Raw genomic sequence first — 9,978 nt, forward strand, 5'->3', positions numbered from 1 at the left:
TCACAGGCACCCAATGACAAAGTAGGACTTTGGCAGTTTGGGGCAGGGTTGCCAGCCTCGGCTCCCCCGCCTCCTCTCCTCAGGCCCTCCTCCCTCCCTTTAATCTACCCTTCCCTGGCCTGTCACCCTCCCTTCCATCTTCCCATCCTCCCGTCTTTCCATTTTGCTCAGTCATCCTCAGTCAATTAGCTTCCGATCTTCCTACTACTTTGTTTCCTCACTTTTGTCTTTCTATGCAGCCTTAAATTATGCTGCTTTGTTGGACGATGGTAGCAGTAGCGAGGAGGGAGGTTAAGGCTTTGGGAATGAGGCGCATACAAAAAAAACAGAAACAAAAGCGACAAAATGATGCATGGACTGTAAACTGAATGTAGTGGAAATATTGTTTGGAAGTCATTATAGGGGAAATAATGTCAGTTTCAAAGGTTCATATGGTCGTATCTGCAGGATTGAATTTCAAAAAGTGCTGCTTTTGTAAAATTATTGGACCTGAATGTTAAAGAAAAGAAATTGCAGCCAGATTTTCATGTATTTTCTGCTGAGATCTTGCACAACATGCAGCAAAAAAAAAAAAAAATCCAAACTGTTTGAGGCGGCTCTGTGTGCGTGCCAATGTGTGCAGACATGAGGGGCAATGACAAAGGGGTCAAGAGAGGAATCAGCCCAATGAGTGTCTGAACATCTGTGCTCTTCACCGGACAAGATAGCGCTCTTTATGCTCTCACATTCATGCAAGCACGCTGACACACACACATACACACGGCTCCCCGCAGCACTCGGTGCTGGGTTCCGCTGCCACCGTGGGAAGATCGCTGGTGCTGATTGCCATGGAAACACAAGGCCGAGGCGCCGGTTGTTAGGAGCGATGCCTGACTGACCCAGCACTGTGAGCATATGTGTGTGTGCAAGACGGAGAGAGGCCGAGTGGCATGCCCCCTTCAACACAATGCCCAGCTGAGTGTGGCTCTTCCTGCCTGGCAGACTGGAAGGGTGGGTTAGTTTAAACATGCCACAATGCAGAAGTGCAAGATCTTGTTGGGACTTTTTTTCTTTACCTCCGTCCAAAACAAAGTTCTGCAGATTTTAACCTATATCCAAACATGTGTGACAAAGCTGCTCAAAAACATCCTAAAAATATTTTTTGTAGCGACTTTTAGACCACATGACGTATCTTTTTTTTAAATAACCCATTTCAATCACAAGTGTGATGTGTAATGACGAGTCTTGGCAAAATGTAACTTTACTGGTTTTAATTGTTGACTATGTGGTGTTTTCAATGACTTTGTATTTTTGTGTTTTTATGATGTAGAGCACTTTGAACTGCCTTGTTGCTGAAATGTGCTATACAAATAAACTTGATTAATTGATTTCAATCAAAAGGTGGCCCCAAAACTTGAATACATATTTGACCTGAAGCTGCTTTTTTGGTCAGATTTATTAGTTTAAATGTTAAAGAAACAATTCAACACAGATGTATTTTTTTTTTTTCACAAACAAACTACAAGTGCAATAAAACACAGCTTGGTAATGACGTACGAATTTCCACTGCAGGATTTCACGACGCATAAGGTTTTAAAAAGCTGCCCAAAAGGAAACAAATGTGCTTATTCTGCTTTGTTGTTTGTATCTGATTTGATGACATCACGAGAGGAACCGCTAATCAACAATTCCACTGATTGGTTGCTGTTAAATAAACTGATTTTATGCATCCTTAAATATTAGATTTAAATGTAAGGATTTCTTGTTTAATGTTTCTTTCAATGGTTATGTCAGTAAACTAATACATAAAATGTATAGAGACCTTGGAGATTTTTTAGTGTAATATAATGTTGGATGAACAACTTTTGATAGTTTCATCTATCCCGTCCTTCTTCTCGACATGATGATCCGTACTACATCATATATCCAAAAAGGCTTTTCTGATCGGAATGCTTCTAAGCACCTTCAAATTAAGTATTTTATTGTTAAAATGCAACACTGTAAAATAAAAAAGAAAGAACTACAAAGTGCAAACCGATCTCCTCATAACTACGCAGTTATCTTATGTCTCATGTGACGTCACCAGAGGCACTTGGATGAGAAAGCTTGTTTTTTTTCAGGGGTCAGATTTGATATTACTTGAATTAGAATTGACAAAATTGTGACGCAAGCTAAAAAGCAGAGCATGCCATGTAGTTCTATAAGACACATACTGTATAGAAAGTGAGTATAATTGATTTCGCAAAAAAAAAAAAAGTCTGTCTGCTAGCTTTAAGCGTGGCTTCCACTGCACATAGTGAGCAAGATTAGGTGAGGAGTTATTTTTTGACTTGAATTTGCCTCCTGTATACTCTTGAAAGTGTGTTCTTTATGAACAGTAGTTTAAAAAAAAAAAAATACAATTAGTACCGTAGCATACTTTTACATATTAAAAGTATGGAAATACTTCAATCAACTTAAAATACAAACTCCTCACCCTCGCCTCTATCAGATTTACTTTGAGCTGAAGTGGCACTGGCGATTTTGTTAAAGCAGTTTAATAGACATCAAAATAAAAAAAAATGGTGTACCATTTTTGCCAACATTTTTTTACTGTACAAAAGTTTCAACAACTTTTTTTTTTTTTTCCTCGGTTAAAAATATTTTTCCATTCGTTTCCTACAGATCATTTTTCACCTCACCCCCCACGGCCGTCGCATTTTAGCTCCCTCTTCCAGCTTTCTTATTACATGTCTAAGGCAGTTAAACCAAAAATACAAACATGATCATTAGCGTGTGTTTCTAATACCCAAGTGTGAGTCACCAACATGGCCGTGACCTGAGGGTGGCTGGCGGGGGTCGCGGCGTGATGTACTGTGGCGAAGTGTGAGTCGGGACAAAAGAGAAAATCCCTTCTCCCTCTCCTTTCCATCCCATCCTTTCGTTACCAATCACTCCTTGATTCAGATCTGGATCTCATTTCAGCTTCAGAAAACTGGAAAAAAAGAAAAAAAAAAACCCTGAAAGAGCCTGAAAGAGGAGATGCCTATGAAGTCAGGCCTTCAAGTCTTTGTTGTTATATTTATCGCCCACCCTCCCATCTCTCCCCTCAGACAGATTAACTTTCTTCTCTGCATCACCAGCGAATGAAATCACTCTGGTTTCCTTTGCAGCTCGTCCTCCCATCTCCAATGCGATGAAGCAAGCTGTGGGGCGGGGGGAGGGAAAAAAAACATGTGAGCGTCGGAAAGTCATTAAGAAGGCGAATGAATAAATAAACAGATTATTTGTGGAAATGGTTCCATGATAAGGAGAGCGGATGGTGTCAAAAAGGAAGGCTGATGGCTGATCAACATGCGAGGGGAGGAGGGCAGCTGGCACGGAGCGCCGGGATGGAATTCTGGCAGATTTCTGGCGATCTTGGTCAGCCACTTCAAGATGTCCTCCCCTCCCCTCCTCCACCCTCCCATCCCACCAAACCACAACAAGGCAAAGGCCCTTATTGGAATTAACAAGCTCATACTTTTACAATTTGCGCACACACGCACAGCGCCAATGCAAACGTGCGAACGGCGCACACGAACACGCGCGAGTTTGGGAGCTGATTCATATAAGCACAGGCGCTGCTCCCTCACGCAAATGCGGACAGTTCGTAGCCGCAATTTATAAGCCCCAAACACTCGGCTGCAATTATTGTTTCTGATGCATGACTGCTGCTATTGTTTGAAAAGTCCGTGAGATGGAGCGAGCCCAGCAGACTGCTACGCTCTCCCTGCGTTCACGTCAGCGTGAGTAACTGAGCAGAAGCAGCAGCGACTGATCAAATGGTGGGACGGCAGCCACTGCTCCCGCAAAGCGCAACTTGCATCTAAAAGAAACCAAAACAAACCCCATTCATCCCTTTAAATTTGATATGTAAGTATTACTAGTGCTGTCAATTAATACATTTAATCGTGTCACACTCTAGCGCTGCGTTTAATTATGATTAATCACTGACTAATTTGGAAACTTGAAATATAAACCCTACCTTTTGCCGCACTTCAACCAATTAAAATTCAAGCAATTATATATGTTTTTGATGTTTTTTGTAGCAGAAACCAGGTAATGTAGCAAACATATTCAGGGGACAAACTGACATATAATAAGATGCATTTTATTTTCTAGTTCTTGGGTGACTAACCCATTCTGGGCAACTGTCCAGACAGCGCCCATCCAAAACTGTCATTGTACGCACGTTTTTAAAAAATGCTAAAGAAAATGTTTTATTGTCTCAAACAAAGCATGTCTGAAGAGAGTCGGTTTTCCAGGTTTTTGATATTCAGGAACTACTGAATTGTGCCGAATACATTTATCATTGATTGACTGAAACACTCCTGTGTTATTCCCCGTTTCCAAATGTCGCTTGGCTTATTCAAATAGCATTAGTCCCAAAAAATATCCATCCAAAAAGCCCTTTAAAAGCAAAGTAAGTGTTTGTTGACTGCCTGCGAGTTCTGTCTATGTCTAGACACTAAATGTCGTGGCCAGCATGGCGCCCGGTTGGAAGCGCCGCTGCCATGTACGCTCAAAGTTAGTGGGTTCCCTAGTATGAGGCCATTGTAATAATCAGACAGATGCTGGCTGCTCAGTCAGAGTGATTAACATTAGATTGGCATGGGAACTGGCACCGGGGCGGTTTGGCACTCTGCTGGCTGGACCCATGAGGGAGTTATGTCCTCTTCAGACACACGAGGAATGCCTGACATGTCTAACCATATTTTCAAACACTAACCTAGATATACGAGGAATTTCGGCCCGCTTTGTGGATATGAGGTGCATACGAAGCCATCGGCGTTAAGATGGCGTCTGGCTGCTGTGATTTGAGGTGTCAGAAGGGCAGTGCCCGAGGGTCACGCTGCCTGTAAGCCAGAGCAGGATACCTAGAGCGTGAACAGAGACTGAGAATGAGTTGTCCCTCTTCACTCCCCCACCCCCCCACGCCTCTCATCGTCCCTGCCGCCTCTACGCAAAGATAAATAAAGAGGCTAAAAGCCGAGGAGACGCGGCAGAAAGGGGCTTTTGTGGCTTCCGAGTGGGGTCCCTTTCATGACAGTTCCCACAGCACTGGGCCTGCGATGACATTCACCATGTTTCACACACGCTTGATGGGGCCTGTGACTGCGGTGACTTTCGCTGGTGCTGGGGCCCCCAGACGGGACGGCGAGGGGGCCCCCCAACCCCCAAGAGCCACAGGCAGCCATTGTGCTGTCGCCGCGGAAACCAGCCTCTTTATGTCAGACATGTTTTTCTGTTTGTTTTCTTTTTTATGTCTTTAATGTGGCCAAAGAAGGGAGTTGGGTGGGTAGGGGGGGGGATGTTTCCCCAATCATCCCCCCGACCCCCCATCTCAGTGCCCATCTTCTTCTCTTCCCAACAATCCATCCAGATTTGAACCCCCAACCCTGCCCCCCCTCACCCTGACGCCAATCTTCCCCCTGGAGATCGTCATTTGTAAAGCGCTTTGCTTGGACAGCCCCGTATCTTTGTCGCGGTGCTGCGGCCTCCCTCTCACTCAACTCCTTTTTATCTGTACTTTATGAGGTTTTGGCACAAACCCCCGGCACTTTTTCTTCCTGTGCTGAAAAAAGGGAGAGAGAGAGAGAGAGAGAGAGACAGAGGGAGAAAAATGCTTATGTACACAACTCTCCAAAACAACTTAACTTCTCACTCAAAGAATTCTGCCTTTCCCACACCAAGTCAATTTCCTTCGTAAGATTAAACAAACTAACCAAAAACAAAATAAAAAGGGAAGACGGGGGTTAGGGATTTGGGTGCGTTGGAAAAAAAAAATCTGGTTTTGATTTACATTTTCAAAAAAAAAAAAAGGCAGAAGAGGATGCCCCAAAGTCTTCCAGTGAGAAAAACAAACTTTAAAAAGCCAAACTGTTACTATATTTAAGCACTTGAAGAATGTATTTTGGTGCCATGACTCAAAGGCACGCGGGCGCTCCTCCGTAATCAGTCCATTCTGACTGCACTCCTCTGCCACATCACACACGGCACGGAGCCTTTTATGAGCCTCAGAGAGAGCCGAGGAGGAAGAAGGAAAAAGTGAAAAATCAAAGGGTTCAAGGCTAATCCACCCGACCAACCCACCCCCCACCCGCCCGGGCCACTCGTGTGACTGTGTCTGATTTNGGGGTAAGTGGAAAAGGTGGTGGGAGCAGAGGGAGAGGGGGTTTTAAGAGTCGGCTAATATTAGCCCGCTAAGGCATTTTTTTTGTTCGGAAGCTGACTGTATTTCACATTTATGGTGGGAGACGAATTTTTTACGGCGTGCTGTCATGTGAGGTTTGATTTCGCCATCAGCTACGGATTTATGCTGTGAAACTTAAAAAAAAAAAAAAGGATTCGGGGATGAATTCACAGCAAAAGTGTTCATACCCCTCACGTCCACAAACTTCTTGGTTAGGATTTTATGGGATAAAACACACAAAGTAGTTAATGTGAAGTGGAATACAAAGAATTTTAAGGAATATTTTCTATAAATATAACTGTGAAAACTCTGGACGGCTTGTATTTTTACTGAGTCTGCATCAGTGCAATATTAGAGAGACATCAATATTAAGATATTAGCTTTGCACAATCCCGCTGTCCCCAATTTTTCTTTGCAACATAGTCCAAATTCATTTAGGTTGGATAGAGAGCGTCCATGAAGCTCAGTTTTTAAGTCTTGAGAAAAGTTCTGAATGGGTTTATGCCTGTACTTTGACTGGGCCATTCTAACACACAAGTATGCTTCAGTCTACACTATTCCATCTTGCTAGCGTTATTTTCCTGCTGAAAGACGAACCTCACTCTGAAATTCTATAAAGTTAAACCGAAACACGGCTTGTGACCAATTGCCACACTTTGTCCTTTTTGATAAAAGACAGATTGTTGCGTTGCATCTCCACTAGTTGTCCTGTCAACAGATTTTCGGCTCCCCGCAGCTCTTCTGCACTACCTTAGATTTCATGGTTGCTTCTCTGATTAATGGTCTCATTTCCTGCATTGTCATTTTAAATGAGTGACAACGTGCCTGATCCATAAGGGCAGACCTGTACTAATTCTATGCTTTGTTTATTTTACGCTATATTTAGAATTGAACTTTCTGAACTATTTGAAAGAAGGTTTGTTTTATTGGTTTTATTTTACTTTTTACATGTCTGGCCAAGGTGGTCAGTCTATTGTTTTTGTCAGTTCCTTTTTCTATTTATTTTACATTGGCTGTTATACTAATTGCACCAACCATACAAATGAAAGTTTTCACGTTTGACCAAGCTTGTGAATCTGTAATTGTATTTAAGTGTACTATAGTGATGCGGAGTTACCAAATAAATAGTAATTCAGTGCAAAAGTCTTCTTTTGTTTAAAGAAATGTTTTAAGTCAATTTAGCATTGTTTTTCTGCATCAGATTGGTATTGGCTGATGCTAAGCCTCAAATATCTGTATCGTATCTGAAGTGAAAAAAGTCGATCCCTAGTTGTAACACCACATGAAAATCCTTAAGTAGCATATAGTTTAGGGGTGTGTTTTTTGATTTCAAAACAAATGAGATCACTCCTTAGAACATGATGTGAAAACGTTAAGATTTAGATGACTCAGAAATTGGTTCAGCGGAGCTTTCATAAGCACGCAGATAAAGATGCTCAGGCACTCCAGGCTACCGCTCCCTGACAGCCTCTCACTTTCCCAAATCCCTCGTATAACTTTACACCTCAGATTAGAGTCCTATCAGGGAAGGCTTCCTGCTCGCACCTCGTTCTGACGGCAGCTCACAAGGATGAGCATAAGCCCCCTGCCTCCACAAAAAAGAAAAAGAGAAAGAGAGAAAAAGTACCACCAAGTGCACTACTGGGTCGTTTTTAGTTTTCCACGAAGGGGGTTATGCTGGATGTGTTTGGAAAGAAATTAGGCTTTGATGAGGGGGTGGATGTTGATAATAATGGAAGGCATTTTCATCTCTTCAGTGGACTCTTTATTGGCGCATGGACAAAACTTTTATGGGTAAACAATTCTCAGAATTATTACACTGGAGGCACAAGCTAATAAATTTGAATTTCTGTCTGCTCTTTTGCTTTTCTTATCTTACCCCAAGATTTGAGATTAAGAAAAACAATAAAAAAATACATTTGAACGAACAAAGAAGAATGAGACTTAAGAATCATTATTTTTAGGGAATCCTACCTCACTACCTCACCTTGGTTGAAAAGCTCTTATGACTGCATGTTATTTAACACCATAACGTTGCTAGTATTGGCATTTTTCAGGCTTAAAACCATACGCAGCGCAAAACTTGAGGCATGGGGGCCAAATTCAGCCTGCCATAGCTTTCCATATGGCCCTCCAGACTCCAGAGCACGTGTCAAACTCAAGGCCCGCGGGCCACATGTGGCCCGCCATGTCATTTTATGTGGCCCCGCCAGCGTTCTATAGGCCCATGATTGACTTAAAATATGTTTTGAGCACGAATTGACTACAAATTACATCTCCCCTAATGCATTCCGATTGTAACCAGCCAACATTACGGCTTCTCGCAGATAAATTTTCCCCCGTAGTGACAAAAACCACTGACTGTGGCCCCAATAACTTATAATAAATTAAATTAAGCGACTTTACTTAAATTAGCATCACTTCACCCACTGGGGTCTGAACGCACTTCCTCCTGGTTCCCATCTGCAGAAAAATCTGCGCTAATTCATCAGTCAGTTGGATCTGTCTGATCCAAACAGATCAACTGAACTCTGTGAGTGTTTTACCCTGTGCGGTCCGATGTGCGCTTTTATCAGGATTTTTTATTCAATTTTTTTTTTTTGCACGGTTTCGCTTCTCCAAAACGGACAGATGTTACGTCTGCAGCAGCGCTCCTCTAGAACGCCGCTCTCCTGGGTAACGTGCACCCAGAAGGCTCCATTTGTTAAATCTTCTGGATGAGTTACTTCCAGCGGATTTTAATTCTTCGCAGCAGCGTAGCCGCTTCCGCAGTCGTTGAGCAGCGGACTGCGCATGTTACAGTCTAATTAACTTCTGCTTCGTCATTTATTTCCTCAAGATAAACTCCCGGCTCCTCAAATGGATTAACACAACGTTGCATTCTCTTTAGTTTTCTCTGGTCTGTAATGGAGACTTGAATTTAACGCGCCATTTCAACCAAAGGTTTTGAATGCGCTTCCTGACCAGACGCTCCAAAGCGTTAACAATATGAGGTGTTGTTTAATTTATTTTTAACATTGTATTTTCATACATTTATGCTAGGGCTGCCCAAGTCTAGTTTTCCAGAGCTACATCTGCAACTTTAGATGCGTTCTTTCTCCATCACACCTGGATCATTGACTCATTATAAGCCTCTTCAGAACTGAGTTGCTGCTGATGAGGGAAGTCAACCTTTAGTCTGGGGTGTGTTTTAGCAGGGATGCATCTAAAAGTTGCAGTCTGGAGGACTGAACCTGGAAACTCCTGATTTGTACCGTCAATGTGGCCCGTTGAGGGACGCCAATATGCTGAAGTGGCCCTCGGTGAAATTGAGTTTGACACCCCTGCTCCAGAGGGACACATAAACAGAAACTTCTAGATAACAATTGTGTGCTCAAATATTAATTTAGCAATCAAATCAAAACAGGTTTTAAAACAGCCAAACTACATCAGTCCCTCCATTTTTTAATTTTTTTTGCAAATCCACATTCTTGGAAATTCATGCAAAATCAACAGATTCCTGCATTATCATTGTGAGCTTATTGCAAATTTCACTCAAAAACCGTCTGTAACATCGGATTTAAGTGACTGCTAACTCCCACCTGCAGGTGGCAGTATTTCTTTCTTCTGCTGCTTCAGCCTTACTTGATGTCCGTGATCGGCATGGCAATTAACCAAAGCGACACTTACCGTCAAAAATAAACCAAAGAACATCCATCCATCCATCCATCCATCCATCCATCCATCCATCCATCCATCCATCCATCCATCCATCCATCCATCCATCCATCCATCCATCCATCCAT

This window comes from Poecilia reticulata, linkage group LG11 (genome assembly GCF_000633615.1).
Source record: "Poecilia reticulata strain Guanapo linkage group LG11, Guppy_female_1.0+MT, whole genome shotgun sequence".
In the NCBI taxonomy this organism is placed as follows: domain Eukaryota; kingdom Metazoa; phylum Chordata; class Actinopteri; order Cyprinodontiformes; family Poeciliidae; genus Poecilia; species Poecilia reticulata.